Source organism: Ipomoea nil, unplaced genomic scaffold (genome assembly GCF_001879475.1).
Source record: "Ipomoea nil cultivar Tokyo-kokei standard unplaced genomic scaffold, Asagao_1.1 scaffold2338, whole genome shotgun sequence".
NCBI lineage: Eukaryota > Viridiplantae > Streptophyta > Magnoliopsida > Solanales > Convolvulaceae > Ipomoea > Ipomoea nil.
Window position 1 is genome coordinate 200,018 of NW_017618766.1, and position 23,116 is coordinate 223,133.

The 23,116-nt window shown below is 35.9% G+C and overlaps 1 long non-coding RNA gene across 1 annotated transcript; it reads left to right on the forward strand.

Annotated features, from left to right (window-relative positions):
• Positions 1–7,587: 7,587 nt before the first annotated feature.
• LOC109151950 lies at positions 7,588–10,726 on the forward strand. Its single transcript, XR_002049312.1, has 4 exons — positions 7,588–7,661; positions 10,208–10,247; positions 10,354–10,416; positions 10,562–10,726. It is a non-coding gene; the product is annotated as an uncharacterized LOC109151950 (long non-coding RNA).
• Positions 10,727–23,116: the final 12,390 nt, after the last annotated feature.

Here is a 23,116-nt window from a genome sequence, read left to right on the forward strand (position 1 = left end):
AAAAACAGAAAAATAAAAAAGAAAAGAAAAAAGGAAAAAAGAAAAGGAAAAGAGATGGAAAAAAGAAAAGAAAAGGCTGAGGGATAGAAAAGAATCGAGTGGAAAGAATGAGTGAAAGAAAAGAATAGAGTGAAAAGAATTGGAGTGAGAAAAAGGAGAGTTGGGAGGAAAAGAAAGAGTGGATGGGAGTTAAAAAACAGTGAGTGTGTGAGGTTCTCTGGGGACCGGGAAGCCCTGCTTCGCAGTGCTGAGTCTCAACGTAAGGTGCTGGCGGTACAACAGGGCACCCTAGTCCGGGCTGAACGGTGTGCCGGGCAGGATTACCAAATCCGTTGACCTGGTCAGGCTTGCTGCTGGCCAATAGTAGCTGAGTTCCTTCTGGACTCCGGGGGGACGGGCTATTATTTGGGGGGTTGCTTTTGTTCGCGTCAGCCTGGTATAAACTTAAACACTCACCCGAGATAGATGTGATAGTTGGGTCATGGGAACACGATGCGAGCTTGTTCTATCTTGTTTCTATTTTTTCAGGTGCTGCTTCTTTGACCTCGGAGGCATGAACTGGTCTTGGGCTCTTTTTGGTTTCGCCTTTGCAAGCATCTTTGGAAAAGACCAGGTCTCAACGCCGATGCAAGCGGTAAAAATTGCATCGTAGCCCGGGCTGAACGGTTGCCGGGTAGGTGTTTTTCAAATCCGTTGGCGGTAGTCCAGGCTTGCTGCTGGCCCATAGTAGCTAATCCCGTTAGGGTTGGTTCTGGTTCATGCTGGTGCTGATTGGGAGTTCTGCTATTGGCTGCCTTGTGCCGTGTTGATGATTTATTGGCTCGGGATCTACCGTCTCAGGACTGCGTGCCATTACTGGACTTAAGCCTGCGTGCCATTGTTAGTCGTATAGTTAGTGATAGCTAGCATAGGGCTTGGGGCATGCATGTTAGAGCCCCGGGGGCCACTTTATGTTATCTTGTCTTATCTTACTTTTCCTTACTTAGCTTATTAGTAGGATTTAGGCCATGTGGGGCCTAAGTCCATCCGGACCTTGTACTGGCCTTGGCCTTCCTTTTTTAATAAACTTCTTTAAAAAAAAAAAAAAAAAAAAAAAAAAAAAAAGCATAGAGTACAACTCTTTGACTTCTAGTCAATTTCTAGTCCTCCGACTATTGAATTTTCAGGATTTTAGGAATAAATTACCAATTAAGCTATGATTAATTATCTAATTAATCCTTAAATAGATTTTGGATTTACGGGGTGTCACATGCGTGCTGAACAAGTGTAGCACAAATCTAATTGGAATCATCGGTCGGTCAAGACTGAGCCCGCAATTTTTCATGCGTGAGCAGAACTGGAAAAATTTTAGAATTTACTGCAACGACAAGACCCGATCAAGATAACCAGCAAGCTAGGCTTTTGTTGAACTGATTGGGAGACTTCCAAACCACAGAGCCGAGCAATAAATCAAAAGTTGTAAATCTCTAGACCGCAGTTAGTCATAGTTTCCTGACCGGAAGCTGCTGATAGTAAGAGCAAATAATACCGCAAGACGTGACCAGAGCTATGACCAACAAAGTTCCGAGCACACCGGACTACAGTGATGATCTGAGTTCTCTGAAAGTTCTGCTTCAACAGACCGACTTCCTGATCGTATGGCTATCGCAGGATGAAATGAATTTAATCAAACCGCCCAGCCCAGTGTATTTGATCGGACCGCCAGCTAAGTCAACCGGCCTGAAATCTTCCGCCGAGTGAAAGTTTCCCGAGCGATTAGCACTATGCAAAGCTCCGGGCATTTTGTTAGAATTTTGTATTTGTAACTTAAAGATAGTGATTTCAAATTGTATTGTAAATTTATGCCTTAGAACAATACTAGAAAATTGTATTAGTTGTAGCTCTATATTTAGTTAGAGTGGTCCTAACAAATTGTAATTAGGAAAATTGCAAATAGGAGAATATATGTATTATAAACCCGGTTAGGTTGGTATTTCCACCACCGGCACCGTAAGCCCAGTCAGGTCGGCTATGCCACCACCGGCACTGTTAAGCTCGGGAAAAATCCCAGCATCAAGCCCTACTAAGTAGGCAATTTTGGTCTCCTGACCCGCAAGGACGAGCCCGACCGCAACTCCCCACCTAACCGTCTAGAACCAACACCCGACCGCAAAGTCGCTTAAACTTCTCTTGGCTCTCTAGACGGTGACGACCGCGACGTCGCGTAAACTTCAAATTCCGGTTCAGTACTGATCAGGGCCCAAGCCCGACCTACCGACCTTAGTCTCGAAAAGCTTTATGTCTCGGCTCATACCGTATGTATGGGTTAGTTATGTGCTAAGTCCGGTTAGGTTGGCATTGCCACCACCGGCGCTCTAAGCCCGGTTAGGTCGGCATAGCCACCACCGGCGCTCTAAGACCGGTCTAGTTGGCATCATTGCCACCGCCGATGTTCTACGCCCGGTTAGGTCAACATAGCCACTACCGATCCCTTGATCAGTGCGGCTAGATCTAGCAAAATTCCAAATTCCTACAAATTAGGCAAGGCGACCGACGGTACACCAGCGTTGTGCGCCCGATCGGGTCACTTCCCGATCGTCGACGCTGTGAGTATGATCCAATACCTCGGCATCATGAGAATCAGTCGGGTCATTTCCCGATCGCAATCTAATTTGCAAAGCAAACTTGGGAAATTATCGTACCTACTCCCTTAGGTTGACGGTTCTCGCAACTAAGGGAGTGGGGGGCTAGACTCATAAGGTTGTAGAGCACGCTCCCTCAACCTGTAGAGCTCGAGCACTGAAGTGCTTTACGAGTAGATCGACCTTCCCGGTCTCGTAGATCGCTCCACGCGTAGATCGACCATCCCAGTCTCGTAGATCGCTTCACGCATAGATCGACCTTCCCGGTCTCATTGATCCCTTCACGAGCAGATCGATCATCCCGGTCTCGTAGATCGCTTCACGCGTAGATCCACCTTCCCGGTCTCGTTGATCGCTTCACGAGTAGATCGACCTTTCCGGTCTTGTAGATCGCTTCACGCGTAGATCGACCTTCCCGGTCTTGTAGATCGCTTCACGCGTAGATCGACCTTCCCGTTCTCGTAGATCGCTTTGCAAGTAGATCGACCTTCCTGGTCTCGTAGATCGCCATGCAAGTAGATTGACCTTCCCGGTCTCGGTTTCATTAGACCTTTGCATTTCCTAGCGCATCTCGCCCTCGTTAGACCATCGGGTCTCCCAAGTGTCCCTCCGCTTGGGACTTTCAATTCGTAAACCGTGCGCATCTCGCTATCATTAGACCTTCGGGTCTTCTAGTGTTAGATCGTTGAAAGTTCGATCCCTAAGTCATAAATTAGTCCAACCTTCCGGTTGCCGCTAGCAATCCGGTCGCTAGATCGGTAGAAATCCGGCCTCTTAAATCATGCTGTAAATCCAATCCCATGATTGGTAAAGTTTGATCTCCCGATCGCAATTAGTCCAACCTCTTGGTCGTACCCAGCAACCCGGTCGGTAGACCGGTAAAGTAGACCTCTAGATCGTAGCTTGCCCGATCTCTCGATCTTAGCTAGCTTCTCGGTCGCTCGATCGGTAAAGATTCGACTTCTCGAATCGTGTTGCAAAACCGACCCCTAGGTCGAGCAACTTCCTTTTTAGTCCACCAGACTACGTTTAGCGTTGTGCTCTTTTTTCCTTTAGCTAAAAATTTTTCCCACTGGGTTTTTTATTAGCTCAGAGGTTTTTAACAAGGCAACCGGCGTATGTCACGAGCCGTATGATCAGTTTTCCAGCCCGAACCCTTCCTCGCTAACTCGTCGTCACGGCACGGACTGGGGTGGGGGGGGGATTCATGATGGGGAATATACCCCGGGTTCAGGCTCCCCGTCCGCTCCGTGCTTCTATTTGGGTCGGGTCAAGGTCAACTGGTCAAGGTCAAACCCGACTTGGTTTGACCTATATAAAGGCATTTAACCCTTCATTTAGGGGCCCCTTCTTCCATTCTCCACTAGCTCTCTCTCTCTAAATTAATGCTCTCCCCCTTCCCTCTAGAAAGAGATTCAAGAACACATGAATAAAATACCACTTTGAGCTATATCTCTCTTGTTCATACCTATCACCTACGGTACATACATTCTACATACACACGAGAATTAACCGTATCAATAATAATAATAATAATAATAATAATAATAATAATAATAATAATAATAATAACAACAACAACAACAACAACAACAACAACAACAATAATAATAATAATAATAATAATAATAATTGTTTTTAAAAAATATAAAATATAATTCAGTCAATCATATTAACTACTTGGGGGATTTATTGACAAAAAGAGTATTCAAATCACACAACAAATTGAAGTGGGAAACTACCTTGCAATGTCCTTGTTTGGCAATCAGCAGTTAGCTCTTCAATATTAGTATATATTTAATATTTTATACCCTAATTTTTATTTGCTCTCCCTTATGTCACATATTTGGTTTCAACCATACCTATACAATTATTTTATTGACAATTATAATCAATCTTGACTATATTATCTTGCATTTGTAAACTTAGAATTACCTATTTCAATACGCAAATTCAACATTCAATTATCTATGCATGAACAATTCCAATATATTCTTGCCTTGATATACTTTAAAGTACTTCTTTAAAAAATAACATTGGGCATTATCTCAATCGCGCAATGCGCGTAGAAAACTAGTCTACTATACTAATAAGAGTCCAAGAGAGTTAGGCCTATAATGGGAAGAAAAAATGGCGGTCAAATTTTTTAATCAAATGAATGGCTCAGATTGATCAGATTTTAATTTTTCCTTAAGATTTACTAATTTATCCTTAATAATGAATATGATTATCCGTTAACTTTTCCGTTAAATATTATCTTTTCTGTTAATTTCTATTAGTTGACCGTTAACTTACTCATTGATTTTAATAAGAAAGGTCTTAGGTTCGAACCCCACCCCAATTAAAGTTGGCATAATTAGTACTCTATTTTACTCTTATTAAATTAAATAATAATTTAGTAACTACAACAAAAAATAATACATATGCATTTCTTTAATTTAGTAACTACAACAAAAAATAGTACATATGCATTTCTTTAATTTAGTAACTACAACAAAAAATAATACATATGCATTTCTTTAATTTAGAACAATGTCTTTATTCAAAAAAAAAATTATTCATTATCAATAAATTAAATAAGAGAAATAATTTCATTAGTTATATTGTCTTTATTTTTCTCGAATATAAAAATTCTTTACATTCAAACTCATCAATTGATTATATTCGCTACATTGTCCATACAATGTCTTTATTTTAAAAAAATTTATTTATAATCAATAAATTAATTAAGGGAAGTAATTTTATTAGTTATATTGTCTTTATTTTTATCCAAACTAAAAATTCTTTAGATTCAAATTCATCAATTGATTATATTCACTACATTGTCTATTATCTTTTTTGTGCACTATTTTTTTAATTAAATATCAAAGTTATAATACAAAATAATGCTATATATTTATTTACCAAGTATTTTATTAATACCATGAAAAAATAAAAAAAAATAATTAATAAAGCCAATCATAATAACTACTTGAGGGATTTGTTGACAAAGAGAGTATTCAAATCACACAACAAATTGAAGTGAGAACTATTTCACAATGTTCTTGTTTGACAATCAGCATTTAGCAGTTAGCGGTTAGCGTTAGCAAATTTGACAAGCGAATTATATCAACGGTTGGTAAAAAAATATTTTAAAAAAATTAGCTGTTTAGATTAACATGTAAAACGAACTAAGGACATACATATATTTAATAATAATAATAATAATAATAATAATAATAATAATAATAATAATAATAATAATAATAATAATAATAATAATTGTTTTAAAAAATACAAAAATAAAAAAATATAATTAAGCCAATCATATTAACTCTTGGGAGATTTATTGACAAAAAGAGTATTCAAATCACACAACAAATTGAAGTGGGAAACTAGCTACCTCACAATGTCCTTGTTTGGTAATCAGTAGTTAGCTCTTCAATATTAGTATATATTTAATTTTTTATGCCCTAATTTTTATTTGCTCTCCCTTATGTCCCGTATTTGGCTTCAACCATACCTATACAATTATTTTATTGACAATTATAATCAATCTTGATTATATTATCTTGCGTTTGTAAACTTAGATTTACCTATTTAAATACGCAAATTCAACATTCAATTATCTATGCATGAACAATATAATTCTAATTTAATTTTGCCTTGATATACTTTAAAGTACTTATTTAAAAAAAAAAATAAAAATTGGGCATTATCTCAATCGCGCAATGTGCGTTAAAAACTAGTATACTAATAAGAGCCCAAGAGAGTTAGGCCTATAATGGGTAAAAAAATGGCGGTCAAATTTTTTAATCAAATGAATGGCTCAGATTTTAATTTTTCCTTAAGATTTCCTAAATTATCCTTAATGAATATGATTATCAGTTAAATATTATCTTTTTTGTTAATTTCTGTTAGTCACGGTTAATTTACTCATTGATTTCAATAAGAAAAGTCTTAGGTCCGAACCCCATCCCAATCAAAGTTTCCATAATTAGTACTCTATTTTACTCTTATTAAATTAAATAATAATTTAGTGCTACAAAAAAAATACATATGCATTTCTTTAATTTAGAATTATGTGTCTACAATGTCTTTATTCAAAAAAAAAAATTAGTCATTATCAATAAATTAAAAACAGTCAAGATTGATTATAATACATAAAAACCACTAAGTTTTACCAAGTATTTTATTAATACAATGAAAAAAATTTTAAAAAATATAATTAATAAAGTCAATCATATTAACTACTTGAAGGATTTGTTGACAAAGAGAGTATTCAAATCACACAACAAATTGAAGTGAGAATTATCTCGCTTGTTTCACAATCAGCAGTTAGCGGTTAGCGTTAGCGAAGTATATTAGCAAATTTGACCAGCGAATTATATCAACGATTGGTAAAAAGATATTTGAAAAAATTAGTTGTTTAGATTAACATATAAAATGACCTAAGGGTATAATAAGGAATAAGGGTCAAATAGGCCATCGAACTGCACACAATAATGCAATTAGGCCACTGAACTTAAAAAAACAACAATTGGATCCCTAAACTAACCATTTTCATGCAATTAAACCAATTTACAGATTTTGCAAGTTAGTAACAGGTCATCCAAATTTTAAAATATTATATATTTTTAAATTATTATTTAAAAACAATAATTAAAAAAAAAAAGTTTAACCCGAGACGAGTTCCTTCGTCTCCGGGCCATGGAGCCGAAGAAAGATTCTTCGTCTCCATGGCCGGAGACGAAGAAACTCTTCGTCCCCGGCTAGAGACGAAGAGAACCAAAGACGAAGAGACTCTTCGTCTCCATGGCCGAAGACGAAGAGACTCTCCGTCTCCGGCCATGGAGACGAAGAGTTTCTTCGTCTCCGACCATGGAAACGAAGAGTTTCATGCATTATAGAATTTCTTTCAATATGAATTGCACTTTGCAGCCTGTTATGTTTCTACTTATGCAATGTGGTTCTTAATTGTTAACAGAATTTGGACATATCCAATGTGTCTGTGTTGTACAATGTTGATGAGCCAACTGCACGGAGCCTTAATGGATGCAGGTGATACGAACCCGTATCAAGCCGGCACCGCTTTGAGTGGGTGCAGACTCCAAAGATGGAATTAGGGGAGGGGAAAAATCAGAGAGAGAGAGGGAGAGATAGAGCGAGAGAGATTTCAGAGAAGGAAGATGAGAGTAGAGAAGAAAAAGATAATAATAATTCGCATGTCTTTCCCCCTAGCATGCAGGGTGATTATATACTAAGTTACTCCTATTATGCTTAGGACTATGATTCCTAATTAATATGATATAATAAAGTATTAGGACTAAACTAATGTATCCTATTACGAATAAACTTAGTCTAACAAATGTAATCAACCATCCATGCCGGTTTCCTTCGTTTTCTCCTTGGCCTAGTAGCATGGGTTGTTTCTTTTCTTTCTCCCAATTCTTGATTTTCACCTTCTTCTACTGTGGATATACTCGTATCACTCCCCTTCCCTTCGACGACCACCTTGTCCTCAAGGTGGAGATTCGGGTACCATCGTTCCATTTCCTCGGCAGCTTCCCAAGTGGCGTTTTCTGGACTACTATCTAACCATTGCACTAAGACTTGGCGTTGTATTTTTTAATTTTTTAGAACATTCTGTTCCCCACAGAGTGCTAGTAGAGCTGAAATTGGTGATCGGCCCACAATTTCTTCTGGTAATTGGACCTCTATATTTTCTTCAGTTCCTATGTGTTTCTTGAGTTGTGAGACATGGAATACTGAATGAATTCTTGCTTGTGGTAGTAGCTCGAGGCGGTATGCAACTTCCCATATTTTTTTCAAGATGTTGAATGGACCATAATAGCGTCGTGCTAGTTTGTTAGAGCTTCTACGTGCTACTGATATCTGTCTATATAGTTGTAGACGAAGCCAAACCTTATCTCCTACTGAAAATTTCATTTTGCTTTTTTTGGCATTGGCTTTTTGGGCCATGCGATGCTGAGCTTCCCGAAGATTGTGTTTCAGTGGCCTTATCAATCTGTCACGATCCAACAATAATTCATATAGTGCTTGCACTGTTGGTGTGTCTTTTGTATACGGTGCTAAGGTGGGTGGTGGTCTTGTATATAGTGCTTGAAATAGAGTCATTTTAATGCTGCTGTGGTAGCCTGTATTGGCGCAAAATTCTGCCCATCCCAAGTATGTCGTCCAATTGGTTGGTTTGATGTGAGTAAAAGCCCTTAAGTATTGCTCTAAGCCTCGATTCATTACTTCTGTCTGCCCGTCAGTCTGTGGATGGTATGATGTGCTTCTCTTCAGTGTTGTGCCACTTAGTGTGACCTTCAAAGTATGTAACTGTAGTTGCTCAGCAATTTTGGGTTGCACAAAGTTATGGGTGCTGCCACTATGTATTAGAATCTGTAACTTTCGGTCATTAACTTCTCCCAAAAGTTTAAGCGATCTGGGATTACCCGGGCCTGCCAATGAGTTTAGAATGGAAATATCTCCTGCGATTATGTCATCTTGCCCATGCACTATGGTTTCTTCTCCTAAGATTGGATCTTCTGTGGTTTGCTGTGTCAATTTTGACAATTTTCCTTGGGAATCCTCAAAACGAGACTCGCCGAACCGCTTTGTGACATTCTGTAAAAATTCCTTCCATGTAGTTAACATTCCATTCCTTTTCATCCATTGATACCACCCAGAAGCATTCCCTTCCATTGTGAATCCTGATATTCGCAATCGCTGTGTGTCTGGTGTATCATAAAAATCAAAATATTCTTGAATTCTAAATATCCAACCATGAGGGTCTGAGCCATCAAAGCGAGGTAACTCAAGTTTCATATGAAATCGTTGAGTCCCTTGGCCACTCTCCGGTTGCAAAGACGGTTGTAGATGATTATCAAGTGGAGGCCCTAAAATTCCATGTGTTTGAGGTTGCATTGCTGCATTTTTATTTGTTGTTACCATCGTTTCCAACCGTGACACGGAGGTAATGAGTTGTTGAATGAGTTGGCGATTTGTAACAGTTTGTCTTTCAAAATTTTCTTGAAATTCGGCAATTGCCTGCTCCCAAGGACGAGTTGTTGATGTAGATTGGTTGTCTGACATAATGAAGTAGGATTACAGTTTTGAGTGTGTAAAAGAACAAGAAAGATGAGTTCGATGCAATGAAAGCACCAATTGATACGAACCCGTATCAAGCCGGCACCGCTTTGAGTGGGTGCAGACTCCAAAGATGGAATTAGGGGAGGGGAAAAATCAGAGAGAGAGAGGGAGAGATAGAGTGAGAGAGATTTCAGAGAAGGAAGATGAGAATAGAGAAGAAAAAGATAATAATAATTCGCATGTCTTTCCCCCTAGCATGCAGGGTCATTATATACTAAGTTACTCCTATTATGCTTAGGACTATGATTCCTAATTAATATGATATAATAAAGTATTAGGACTAAACTAATGTATCCTATTACGAATAAACTTAGTCTAACAAATGTAATCAACCATCCATGCCGATTTCCTTCGTTTTCTCCTTGGCCTAGTAGCATGGGTTGTTTCTTTTCTTTCTCCCAATTCTTGATTTTCACCTTCTTCTACTGTGGATATACTCGTATCAGCAGGGTTGCTGATAAAATTCTCAAGCTTGTTCCAAATGTTGAGGTAATTTTCTATAAATATGAATGTTGAACCTGAAATGGGAAATAAAACAATGAGTAATTTTTTTAAAAAATGTCCATAGAACTAATCTCGAACTTCTGAACTCTAGAATTTCAGGACAACTCTACAATGTGTGAAGTTTTGGGCTAATAAACGTGGCATTTATTCAAATGTGAGTCTTTTTCATATTATCTTTTCCCCTGCTTTTATTTTGAGTATTGACATCATTCCTTTTGCCATTTTCTGTCTCTCGTTTTCTTAATACAAATTTACTTTTCTTGTTGGGTCTTGGGTGTTGGGTGCTTATGGTCATTCAGATGATTTGATTTCTTGGAGGTATAAATTGGGCTCTTCTTGTTGCTCGAGTGTGTCAACTGTATCCCAATGCATCTCCTAGTATGCTCGTTTCTCGGTTCTACCGGGTTTATACTCTGTGAAGATGGTCAAATCCCTTGATGCTTTGTGAAATAGAGGATTTTGAGCTTGGATTTTCAGTATGGGATCCTCGTAAAAACCATTGGAACAGAATACATCAGATAGCAATCATAACACCGGCGTATCCATGCATGAATTCTAGCTACAATGTCTCAGCAAGTACACTTCGGATTCTGACCGAGCAGTTTCCGGCCGAGCGGAGAAACATTTTTTTTTTTAAAATTTTAATTTATTATTTTTAAATAATAATTTTTTAAAAAGTATTTTAAATTTTTTGGGTGACCTGTTACTAACCTACAAAATCTGTAAATTAGACTAATTGAAAGAAATTTGTTAGTTTAGTGGCCTAATTGTTGTTTTTTAAAGTTCAGTGGCCTAATTGCATTATTGTGTGCAGTTCAATGGCCTATTTGACCCTTATTCCGTATAATAATAATAATAATAATAATAATAATAATAATAATAATAATAATAATAATAATAATAATAATAATAATAATAATAATTGTTTAAAAAATTTAAAAAATAAAAAAATATAATTAAGTCAATCATATTAACTACTTGGGGGATTTATTGATAAAAAGAGTATTCAAATCACACAACAAATTGAAGTGAGAAACTATCTCGCAATGTCTTTGTTTGGCAATAAGCAGTTAGCTCTTCATTATTAGTATATATTTAATATTTTATGCCCTAATTTTTATTTGCTCTCCCTTATGTCCTGTATTTGGTTTCAACCATACCTATACAATTATTTTATTGACAATTATAAACAATCTTGACTATATTATCTTTCATTTGTAAACTTAAAATTGCCTTTTTAAATACGCAAATCTAACATTCAATAATTATCTATGCATGTTTCAATATAATCTTGCCTTTGATATACTTTAAAGTACTTATTAAAAAAAAAACATTCGGCATTATCCGTAAGACATAGCATTTTCTTATTATTTTACAACTATTGACTCTATTAGATTATTGTAGTACTTTCTCAACCTGTTGAAGCAATAAAGAGTCAACATCGCCTCCACTGAGACACGATTTCATAACCTCCCATATGAAAGAGTCACTACATGCCATCTGAGCACAAGGTGCTTAACATTTTCTTATTATTTTATTAATTAAATAAATTCAAATTTAAAAAAATAAAAATATGTGCATTAAAATGAAAAATTAAAAAATTAAAAAAATCTTAAGATTTAAGAAGGGAGGTTGGGGGCAAATTATTGTGTTGACCACGGCTCAAAACGACGTCGTTTTGGTGTTAAACATTTTTTTAGTTAATAACAGTGTCTACTACAGTCATTTATTTGTTAGAATAATGAATTTTTCTAGGGATAATGTATTTTATGAGTTAGAATAATGTACTTTATGTGTTAGAATAATAAACATTCTGGTAGAGTTGTCGAAACGGACCGGCGGGACAGGACTCGCAAATTATGCTGTGGACTCGTGTCCACAATGCATTGTGGACACGAGTCCAAAACGACGTCGTTTTCAGGGAAAACGCGGCATTCCAGTTTTAAAAAAAAATTTTGATTTTGTCTCGTCGTTAACGCCGTTATTCGTTTGTGGCATTATGAATGTACAGTTATGGAATTATGAATGTACAGTTATGGAATTATGAATATAAGTTATGGAATTATGAACACAGAGCTCTGACATTATGAACTTACAATTATGAACATATAGGGATAAAATTATGAACATAGAGCTCTAAAATTATGAACATAGAGCTTCGAAAATTATTAATATACAGTTATTGAATTATGAATGTACAGTTACGGAATTATGAATGTACAGTTATGGAATTATGAATGTATAGTTATGGAATTATGAACACAGAGCTCTGACATTATTAACATATAGTAATAAAATTATGAAAATATGCTCCTATAACAAAGCGCTCTGAAATTTAATAAAAAAAAATGGTGGAAGATAACAGTGTCACCAACGGCACCGTTACTGTGTCCACAATGCATGCTGGACACGGGTCCATAGCATAACGATTGTCTAAGACCCGCCATATGGTGGGGCGGGCTAAAAAGCCCGTCAAAATACGAGCCTAAAATAGGTCGGCTAGCGAGCCTTGGCGGGGGCCCGCCAAATTTAAAAATTTTTTAAATTTAAATAAAAATTAATATGAAAAAGTTAATAAGTGTGTACTAAAATAACCTGCGTGCGGTTGTGCGGTTGGACGCACATTAAGCATTAAATTGACGCACGTTAAGTACACAACACACACACGTTAAGCACACAAACAAAACACTTTAAGAACACAAATCACGCACCTTAAGAACACAAATCACGCACCATAAACACATAACAAAGCACCTTAAAAACACAAACCACGCACCTAAGGTTTTAAAAATGGTTCACTTTAAGCTTCACACAACTGACGCACCTTAAACATACAAATCACGCACCTTAAGTATGAAAACAACGCACATTAAGAAGGAAACTCACGCACCTAAGTTTCAGCAACTACTCACATAAGTACAAACTCACGTACCTTAAATACAAAACTCGCGCACCTTAAGCACAAAACTCACGTACCTTAAGTTTAAACAAATACTACCATTAAGTACACAACTCAGTCACCTTAAACACAAAACTCACGCACCTTAATCACAAACCTTAATTTTGACCTAGATACAAAAATTACCAAATTGCCACCGTATTTTAGCTCTGTTTTAATCGCACTTGGGACTGCCCACCACACCTTATATATATAAAGGGCCAACCTACTGAAACACGAAGAACCAATAACGCCTCCATTGAGGTTCGAACTCACAACCTTCCAAATGGAAATCCAACCCAAATACCATTAGACCACATAGTCTTGGTGCCTTTTGTTAACACTATTTGTGTATTTTTTAGCGGCCGCACCGATTGCACGGAAAGACACGACCGCATTTGAGCAAACTTATATAGTATTAATACTTCCAAATAATGCGACCGCTCTTTACTCATTTCCTCTCTCGTCCCATCAACATAAATTTGAATATACTTGAAATAAAGTATACAAAATTACTCTTGAAAAAAGTGGAAGTGATGCAAAGATTTGATTTTTATAATTTGATGCAAAAAAGAGGAAAAATGACATTTGTTTGTTTTGTTGGGTATAAATACTTAATTTGTAGTCAAACACCTTATGTTCAGATGCACCTTTGTGACTCTTCTTGAGGAAAGGTCACAAGATCGAACTTCGGTGGTGGTGGAAAATTGATTCTTTGAATTGCGACAAATAGAAAAAGTATAGAACATATACTACATTCTAATAGAGTCAATTATAGTCTAACAAAAAAAATATTTAATTTGTAGACATTGTTCAGGGATCACCATGAGATTTGCTTTAAAGAGGACTGTAACGGTTCCCAACAAAGTTGAAAGCACATACTCCCAAGTCCTATATATGCTGTCACTTCTACCAAAAAATATATATGCTGTCACTGTAGTGTTCATCTGGGAGATCAAAACTTTGCGAAAAGTGGAGGAGAAGAAACAGATTTCTTCCTCCCTCCCTCCTTAAATAACTAAAAACTCAGCACACCTCACCCCGCCCTTCATTTTTCTTGATTCTGTATCCAATATAATCTCTCTCAGCAGTCAGCTCAATCAGGCTTCACTCTCTGCATTTAATTATTACTTCCCCACCACTACCAATAACAGGCCGGTGCACCCCTTGTCGACAATAGCCTGATGGGCCGCCCACCACCATCTTTTTTTATTTTTACAGCTCTGTTGTTCCAATTCATTTGCATGAGTTTTATTTTCTAATAATGCTGGATTCTTTTTTTTTTTTTATACAGATTGAATTTGGCAAAGCCTCACCCAAATTTAATCATCTTCTCTGATCTTATTGGGGGGTTTATGGGTTGCTGATGTACTTTAGAGGTGCTTTGTCCAATTTGTTTGTGTAAATCATAAATTTACAAGTAAATGAGATTTAACACATTTATTTATATATGTTTCTTTGAAAAATCCATTGGTCTGTATAAGACAGTGATGTATACAGGGGCGGAGTTAGGGTGGGGGCAGCTGCCCCCACTCACCCCACCCCCACCCCTAGCCCTTGTATATATATATATGTATATATATTACGTGTATTAGATATAAATATAAACAAACAGTTAAAATTAACAATAGAAGTGTTAGACGAGTTGGCAGATGCGTGTTTAGCCTTGTGAAAGGTAAGGGTTCGATTCCCATTGCTGCAATTTTGGAATTTCAACTGCTTTCCACAACCCATTATATAGCAGTTTTACAATCCATTTCAAAATATGAGAGAACGTAGAGGTGTATTATCCCGTACGTAGTTGATCATAAACCTTGTATTGTAATTTATAATGTATTTTGTATTTTAATAATATTGTATTTGAACTTTGTATTTAAACATTTTTGAATTTATTTTCTCTTTGTATTTTAATAATATTGTATTTGAACTTTGTATTTAAACATTTTTGAATTTATTTTCTCTTTGCTTCTTCGCCCCCACTGAAGAAAAATCCTGGCTCCACCACTGGATGTATATATATATTTCAAAATTTATTATTTTGGTTGTTGGTGATTCACTATTAATTGTATGCTTTGGTAATTTGGTTCATTTTAGTTGGTGACTTTATTTTGTATTTTATATATATATATATATATATATATATATATATATATATATATATATATATATATATATATATATATAGAATTAGGTTCTGGTGCGGTTAGGTTGCTCATGTGCGGTTGTGCGGTTTAATCTGGGCCATTCATCTCGCTTAAATCAACGTCCAGGATTACCAAATTTTTTTAAAAAAATGCAGTGGCAATTTTGTAATTTTTGTATTTAGGTCAAAATTAATGTGAGCTGTGATTAATGTGCGTGAGTTTTGTATATAATATGCGTGAGTCTTATGCATAAGGTGCGTGAGTTTTGTGCTTAATGTGCGTGGGGTTGTGCTTAATGTGAGTAGTTGGTAAAACTTAAAGTCTGGGCTTTTGTGTTTAAGGTGCGTGAGATTTTTTCTTAATGTGAGTGGAGTTTGTGCTTGTTTGCGTAGGGTTTGTGCTTAATGTGTGTGAGGGTAGTGATTCAGTAATTGTTGAAACTTAAAGTCTCTGAGTTAATACTTAAAGTGCGTGGGTTTTGTGCTTAATGTGTATTGGATGAAGAAGCATGCAGCACGTCTAAATGACCAAAAGCGTCTACTAACCAAAAGCGTCTACCAAAACCAAAAGCGTCTACCAAAACCAAAAAGCGTCTACCAAAACCAAAAGCGTCTACCAAAACCAAAAAGCGTCAACCAAAACTCACGCATAAGCACAATCCAACCATGTGCGTGAGTTTTATGCTTAATGTGCGTGAGATTGTACTTAATGTGCGTGGGTTTTGTACTTAATGTGCGTGAGTGTGTGATTAAGATCTAACACGTGCGTGGCTTTCTTCCAAACACGCGTTTTTTTTTTCTTTCTAATTTTCATTGATTTGAGCTGTTGATTTAGATTTGATCAACGGCTCAGATCTAACCGCACAACCGCACGGGAAGCTATATCCGCACATGAACCCTTCCCTATATATATATATATATATATATATATATATATATATATATATATATAGATTGAATTTGGGGAGTATACTAATTCATACGCTTTCATGTTCAAGTGCTCTTTAGAATTAGAAAATGATTTTGATTTTAGAATTGCAGAGAACCGTTGTGGATTTCAGCCTGTTAGTTTGAAGTCCGTAGTTATTCAAGATTAGTTAGAAAATCATATAGATATTTACATAGTCCATGTGTACAAAAAATGTGAAAATGAAAATTTTTGATTTCTACCATCCTTACCTCAAAAGGCTGAATCCCCAAACCTAAGGGCCCCCACACTCTGACTCGACAGAGCATGTTCGATTTCTACAATCCTTATTTATGTATTTGCTGTGAATCAGACCCTTATTATTTTTCTTAAACCTGTTAGATTGCTAGGTCCCACAATTAGATGAGTGAAGATTGGGAGGTAGGGGGTGGGGAGGGCAAGAGCAATTATAAGGGTCAAAAACATATTGCAATAATGTAGATTATTATGTTCGGTACACGCATGACATTGGAGTATTTTTGGTATGGAAAATCAATATATAAGTGATGAAGTAATGGAAAGTGCAAATTTTGGCTTGGTTTCTCTTCTAGCTACCTGCTCTCTGTTAGTTGTGATTTGTGAACTTTTAGAAAAATATGTGGTGACTGCATTTTTTTCTAGTTTTATTATTCATTGCCCTTGCCCCCCTATTAAAAGGAAATTCAGAACTATTTTATCATCATATATTATTCCTATAATTAATAATAATTTGCATCTATCTGTATGGTCTCATTCAATTGTGTAGCTTCTTATATATATGCCATGGAGAAGCCTAGTTTCACGCAATATTCAATTATAGATTAGTTGATCATGATATATAGGTATATACACTTTACATCTATTTAGTATCTTCTTAGCATACTTAGTTGGCTGCTTGGCTTGAATCTAAGCATATCAGAACACTGCTTTTGTTCTGCCCTTTAAGCCATTCTTTGTATCTCATTTGTGGATGGATTGATTGAGACACTTCCAGTGCACTAATTGCTTTTTTGCTACTACTTGGAGGATAATCTTTCTTTTTCTCATGTTTCCTACGTACTGAGTGATAACATTTGAATTTCTCTTATATTCTATATTTCCGAAACGGATCCTATCAAATATTTCACATTTTCTATGATTATCTCTATTTCAAGTATTCGGGGAATCCTCCTTAATAGATGAAATATTCCTATTATGTCAATGCCATTGAATCAATGTTATTAGCTGTGAATTCGAACTTTTTTGTATTTTCTGTTTTTTCGGATGATATGATGTGTCAATCATTTGCTTCATTGGTTCCAACGGTGACAGCGGTTGAAGCTGCTATTGGGTTAGCTATTTTCGTTATTACTTTCCGAGTCCAAAGGACTATTGCGGTATAATCTATTAATAGCATTCAAGGTTAAACATGACTCCTAGAGAGTTACCAAAATACCAAGTTCTCTTCCCCTTTCGTTCTCTTCTTTCTTTTTTATTTTTACTTGGATGCATGGTAGGGTCAAGGGCTTTCTCGCTAGGCGAGCACATCCGATTCTAAAGTGCTTTCTTAAACCACTTCCTGTTCAGTTGCTGAAAGATAGATAGAAGGCTTTCTAAATGAGATTGAGTTTGCAGGCTAGAAATATGTTATTCGCTGCTATTCTATCTATTTGTGCATTAGGTTCGAAGAAAATCTTAATTTATAATTAACAAATTATTGTAACTGATTAGCTCAAACATGATTGATCAAAGGAATTGTAGAAAGAGAAAGTAAGAGATCAGACAAGGCAAGAGAAAAAGTAAGAGAGAAAGGCAAAAGGATCATCTTATTCATTCATCTGTATATCCACACACACGCACACACACACACACATATATATATATATACATATATATATATATATATATATATATATATATATATATATATATATATATATATGTATACATAATATACTAGTATAACGGAAGACGTAATGTAGTCATTAATCTCCTAACCGTTACAAAATCAATACTAATAATTGCCACAGTAAATATATTTATAACTAAAATGATAGTAGCTCGTTGTTTTATAGGCTTTATCATATTCAATTGGAAGAGTTTAGGTAATACTTTAAAAATGATTCTCGATGGGAGAATCCAGGCTATTCAGGAAGAATGGCAGCAATTCCCCAATCCTAACTAAGTAGTTCCTCCGGAATCCAATGAACAATAATGATTACTTAGGAACAACTTGTGAATTTGTGGCACCGTAGTAGAGTCATTACCAGTGGCATGCTGTGCGCCTAAGTGCGAAAAGACAGTGCAAGCTTTGTTATGCCGAAACCAATGTTAAGTCAGCAACACTTCCAAATGCCACTTCTTCCCGTCGCACCCATCTTCAGGACGATATAGGCAGAAGGTTTCACGTCTTAGTGGGGAAAAGATTTAGCCCCTGGTGTATATCGAAAGAAGAAAGAGTAGAACTCATTCGTGAGAGCTTAGTGGTCTTAAGAATGGTTCGGGTGGGGGATTCTTCTAAAATTAAGTGAAAATGCGTTGGAAGATTCTCTTTTTAATGTTTGGTCTGGATATGGATAGTCTAGTACTGACTATGCATAAGACTACTAAGGTGAAAAGACATCATGTATTTCGACGAAATGCTATGGATTCTAGGCGGACTATAATGAGGAGGATGACAGACCCATCACGATCTACTAAACCGAAAGTTTTCCAAGATAGGGAGATATTGGTTCAAATCCAATTCGTGAGACCAAAAGAAAGGTCCAGCAGAAGAGCCTTACTTTTTATTATATTAGTAAAGAGCTAGCGCCTAACCTATACAAGCGCTTTTAAGGGATAGGGGAAAGGAAGAAAACAAAGAGGGTTACTCTTTTTTTTTTTTTAATTTTAATTTTTTTTTTTTATTTTTTTTATGAACATGACTCGTTCATTCACTTGCTCATGAACTTTTTTTTTTTTTTTTTTTTTTTTTTTTTTTTTTTTTAATGAACATGACTCGTTCATTCACTTGCTCATAAACTCACAGCTTCACCAGAAGCGACAAACCCTTGATCCTAGCCGACGACTACATGTGGGGGAAGCTATTGTAGAAGCTTTACCCCTTGCTTTACAGAGATAGTTATGAACTTACTAAATGACTAGATTCTCCCGGAATGCTAGCTAAGCTAATAGTCTTAGTTCCCTTCAATTCGATTAATATGCTTTTTTATTGATTTAGGGTGCCACCCCCTTTCATTATGCATGCAATGACCTTAAATAGCCATTAGCAAGCAGATTACAACCACATGAATGAAATAATTATTAATAATATGATAATCTATTCCTAACCAACAAACTAAGATAAACATAAATTATAATATAATTCTAACAAACTAAATCTAAAACAATTTTAAGATAATCATCCTAATTAATTAATAAAACTAATTCTAAAATATTCTAACTTCCAATTGTTGATTCTCGTGTCCACAACATTCCCTCTCCCTTTAGAGGGATTCGTCCTCGAATCCATGTTACAGGCACCGTTGAATGTTTTATGAGTCTTCACGAAGAGACAACCACGTGCTCTGATACCAAATGATGCGAACCTGGTTGGCCCGATCTTCTCTTCACACTCTGACTAAAATAATATTTTAGAACAGTTTATTAGGCTAGGTGAAATCTGATTAAAAGGTTTAATTTAGGTTGCGAAAAGGGCTAATTTTTGGGTTTTGATACGTCCTCGGCCACACCGGGTTATAAGGTGATACGTAAGATTTGGGATGACGCCACAAGTGAGGTTTCACACTTGATAAGTCAGGATCACCATGACTTGATCATGGTTGAACTCTCCCGAGTTCTAGAAAACACTCAGTTTCCTATCACAAAAATTCTCAACTATGTATTTCATTATGCATGCAATGACCTTAAATAGCCATTAGCAAGGAGATTACAACCACATGAATGAGATAATTATTAATAATATGATAATCTATTCCTAACCAACAAACTAAGATAAACATAAATTATAATATAATTCTAACAAACTAAATCTAAAACAATTTTAAGATAATCATCCTAATTAATTAATAAAACTAATTCTAAAATATTCTAACTTCCAATTGTTGATTCTCGTGCCCACAACAGAAAGGGTGACCGACATGATAACTTTTAGCACTAAAACAATATTCGTAGATGAAAATTAATACTAAAACAATAGTCGCAGAAGAAAATTGGTAGGAATTTAACTTTTAGCACTAAAACAATATTCGTAGATGAAAATTAATACTAAAGCAATAGTCGCATAAGAAAATTGGTAGGAATTAAACATGTGGACCAAAACTGTCGTTTTTATTAATTCGTGGGACCAAAATTAATATTTTCTCTATATAAAATAGAATTAGAAATAACTTCAAGTCAAACTTCTTTAATTGAATCAACTCCTAAAATGGAAGAAAGAGTATAAAATCCTTACAAAAATTATCATTCTCTATCTTCCTCCCTCCCTCCTTAAATTACTAAAAACTCACCACACCCCACGCCGACCTTCCTTTATCTTGATTCTGTATCCAATATAATCTCTCTCAGCTCAATCACCCTTCACTTTCTGCATTTAATTATTACTTCCCCACCACTACCAGTGTTCCTTTAATTTAACAGTATAGCTTCTTGGCTGTTGGCAACCAAGTTCGATCTTCTCCCAGATTTGCTTCATCATTGCTTTAATTTGCAGAGGTTGAAGAAGAACTGGGCGGGTTTGAGAGAGATATACAAAGATATATATATATATATATATATATATATATATATATATATATATATATATATATATATATATATATATATATATATATATATATATATATTATAAGATTTTCCCTAATAATATATATTATATATTATATACTAGGGCCTTAATTAAGTGGTGCAAGTTGACTATGCTTATTAAGTGGTCTGGTTGGAGTTAATAACTAGTAGTTGTTAGTCAACCAAACTCTGTGCCTAATATAATCCTGGATTGATGGGATACAGGATGTTGGATGTTAGCACATTCAGTTACGGTACTCAGAATGCTCAGTAGATACCAATACACCATCTAGGGTTCTGAGTCAGGTCTAAGGCAAAACATGACTAACGGTCTACCGTTAAGAGGCAACACAACAGGAACACCAACTATAGCTGGAGATCAACACGGCTACGCTTCCGCTCTCATACGAGGTCAGGTTTCCGTATACTATGGTTTATTATAGTTAGACTATTTAGATCTAACATTTGGTATCAGAGCCTTTTATAATCTCTGCCTGGTTGATTGTTTTGCCTAAAACAATATTAAGTTAAGTTTCATATACATAAGTATTTGTATATGTTTCGTGTATTAATTCTTTGAAATATACATACAAAATATATCTATTCAGTCAGGATATAATTAAGTAATTTAGTGTGTATATTTTCAGTAAATTAATTACATTTGTTTTTGCTCTAATTAATTTTAGATCCTTAAGCATAATTTTGATATTTTCAAAATTATTGAATCTGGAAATCACCTTCTTCCATAATTTATTTCCGCCGGTAAATAGGAGAACTCCGGTTGTTGTCGCCGGCGGCCACGAGATGGCAGGAGTGACAGCGAAAGTTAAATAAATCTCTTCAGTTGCCATAAGTGAGGTCGTCGGCCGGCGGAGGTGTCACGAACAGGGGCGACCGGTGGCTGTCACTAGCGCTGCGGAGAGGAGATGCGGCGGAGGCGAAGCTGGGTTCCCCGGCGACGTCGCTGCTCCATTCCCTCATTCAGGCGACGCCGGCGACATCACGCTGCTGCTATTCCCTTTTCCAGTCACCGCTGCTGTCTTTGTCTCACGGCTTCGTGTTTAAGAATTCTCGCGGCGAACCTGGTGTCGCGACGAGGAGAGATGGCGGAGGCGGGCTGGATTTCCGGTGTTGTCACTGTCATCTTCCCTCCTTCAGGCGGCGCTGTTCATCCACATGGCTGCTAGGTTTTCTTGTTTCAATTAACATGAAGAACAAGATGAAGCACATGATGGAAGTAATAATTTGGGCCGGGTCTGACCCATATGGCAAGACTTGGATCATTTTAAAGTATTGGGTCTATTCTTTGGATCTTGGGCTACTGATTTTTCCCCATCATTCCTTTGTTTCATTTGGGTCTTTAGTTTATTCTCCAAATGAATTGCTTCTAATTAATTGATTTATGTTTAATTCATTATTAAATTATTATTCAATATGAAACAAATATTAAGCTTTCATTTGTTGTTTGAATTTTAATTTAATGTTAATGTGCATATTAAATTGCCTCAAGTGTTGCAATTTATTAAGTATATATGGGTTAATAATGTATTAATTTGCACATCCAAGCATGTTACGGATATTTATAAATTATTGTTATAATTATATATTCATAAATGCATGCATTATAAGGTTGGATTTATCATATTTTTTTGAAAGCTACTGGCTCTATTACATTGTAATAGATGTTCATATACTTCTTTCTCAACCTAGTATCTTTTCATATACTTTCTCAACCATATACTTCTTTCTCAACCTAGTATCTGTTCATATACTTTCTCAACCTAGTATCTGTTCATATACTTTCTCAACCTACTGAAACACAAAGAAAGAACATTATAGTATCTGTTCATATACTTTCTCAACCTACCGTTATAAAGAAACACAAAGAAAGACCTACTGAAACACAAAGAAAGAACATTATAGTATCTGTTCATATACTTTCTCAACCTACCGTTATAAAGAAACACAAAGAAAGAACGTTATAGTATCTGTTCATATACTTTCTCAACCTACTGAAACACAAAGAACCAATAACGCCTCCACTGAGGCTCAAACTCATAATC